This window comes from Triticum dicoccoides, chromosome 1B (assembly GCF_002162155.2).
Source record: "Triticum dicoccoides isolate Atlit2015 ecotype Zavitan chromosome 1B, WEW_v2.0, whole genome shotgun sequence".
In the NCBI taxonomy this organism is placed as follows: Eukaryota; Viridiplantae; Streptophyta; class Magnoliopsida; order Poales; family Poaceae; genus Triticum; species Triticum dicoccoides.
This window is the reverse complement of record NC_041381.1, coordinates 39,239,294-39,241,493: the sequence shown is the minus strand read 5'-3', so window position 1 is coordinate 39,241,493 and position 2,200 is coordinate 39,239,294.

The window sequence follows — 2,200 nt, the reverse complement described above, 5'->3', positions numbered from 1 at the left end:
GTTCGTGGCACCAACCGGGACTAAAGGGTTAGACCTTTAGACCTGGTTCATGCTACGAACCAGTACTAATGGGGTTTGAGGCATTAGTACCGGTTCATGGCACGAACCGGTACTAAAGGTCCCATTTTCAAACTCCACCCCCATGTGGATCGCCTTTTCAGTTTAAAAAAATAATAAAAGAAAAGAAAATAAGTTTCCCATGTGATATGTGGTCTAGTTGTTGGGAAAATTTACAAATATGAATTTCGACTTTATTTGCAAAATCTCTCTAGAATTTAGTAAAATGGGCATAACTTTTGCATACTAACTCGGATTAAAAAGTTTTTTATATGAAAAATCATCTACTTGAAAAGTTACATCTAAATTTTCAAAATCCTCAAAAACCTAACAGAAAAAAGTTACGGGGCTTTTTAAGATCTAGAGTGGAAAAAATCGAAAAAATTTCAAACTATGGTCAAAAAATGGTCAAACTAATTATTCTAGAATATTAGTGTTACTAAATAATTATTTCAGTTATTTTGAATTTTGGTCAAATCTGGTCAAATTGTGGTCAAACAATGGTCAAACTAATTATTCAAGAAATATTAGTGTTACTAGATAATTATTGTTTTTTAAAACAATAGTTTCAAACACAAAACAGTGAAATGTGTCACTTCATGCTCAAGCAAAATTCCTGAGGGTTAATAGGATTGACATCTTACTATTGTTAGTAAAACAACAATTGCAGACTTGGAAACGAGGGAGAATAGAACCCGGGAGTTAAGCGTGCTCAGGCTGGGGGAGTGGGAGGATGGGTGACCCTTCGGGAAGTTAGATGATTTGGAATGATGAGGGATGTTTAGAGATTAGAGGATAAATTGAGCAGTGATGAGGGGTGGTGATTAGAGATTAGAGGTTAAAATAATTCAGAAATTTGACAATAAAAAATTTCAAAAAAAATCAAAAAAAAATTCAAAAAAAATCATAAAATTTCCTTTAGTCCCGTTTGGTGTTACCAACCGGGACTAAAGGTGGAGCTCCACGTGGCCGCGGCCTTTAGTCCCGGTTCTAGGACTAAAGGGGGGCCCTTACGAACCGGGACAAATACCCTGTTTTCTACTAGTGAGGGAATTAAGATAAGATAAGTTGTCTCTAGTAAGCAAAGACCAGAAAAGCCACACATGTTATTAAATCAAGTAAAGTAGCAATTATGCATCTTAAACCACTATTTTTGTCAGCATGTCCTAGACATAAATCAGTTGCCTGAAGCCGGTGCTAAAAAAAAAGTTGCCTGAAGGCATGTACAATAGTATAGAGATCTGGTGTTTTTCAACCATTTTTGCAAAACAGTACGGATTTGTCCCTACTGTAGTACCTCATGGCCTAAGACACGGTCTACTGCCAGCACTCTCGTTGGGATGTACTGCACAACATCCTTTAACAGGATGCTCAGTTAGATTTCCCTATATTTCATTTCAGTTTATGTATGATTCATTCTTGCATCAAGCAATTAGATTGTCCTGATGTCCTCTCATTGCAAAAATTGTACATATAGGTGATGTTCATGCTGGTTGTGGTTGATCGAGATCTTGAAGCTTGGTACTGGGATTTTTTGAGATCGGCAGCTCGCATCTGCCCTCACCTTCACGCCCATGACTCCCTGTGTTGTGCTACCAGGATGTTGGCGGTGTCCAGTCGTCCCGGAATTCCTCATTACCCAGAATTCATCTAATACTCCCTCTGTCCCAAAAAGCTTGTCATACATCTGTATCTAGACAAATCTAAGACAAGCTTATTGGGACGGAGGGAGTAGACATCTAAGTTAAAAATTGTTGAGCATCTAATATCCTCATGTTCACTTGTTTGTCCTTTTTATTTTGTCTCACTCTCTCATTTAAGTACAAATTCACTTTGGATATCTCAAGATATATCCAAGTTCACTTACAGTTTTGTTTAGGAAACCATGTGCATCAGAGGGCATAACTCCATGATGCATGGAAATAAAAATAGAGCGCCCAAACAATGTACCATGAACACATTCCTAACTATTTTTGCGGATTAATTGTTCATTTCTAACTGCATTGAACTGTTGTGCTCTTCTCAGGCGATATAAAATTTGATTATGTTATACTTGTTAAGTGTGACTTCATGTTCATTCTTCTCCATTTTTTTACTTATAGCTTTGTTTAAATTTCTACCATGCTATTTTATGACAACATTC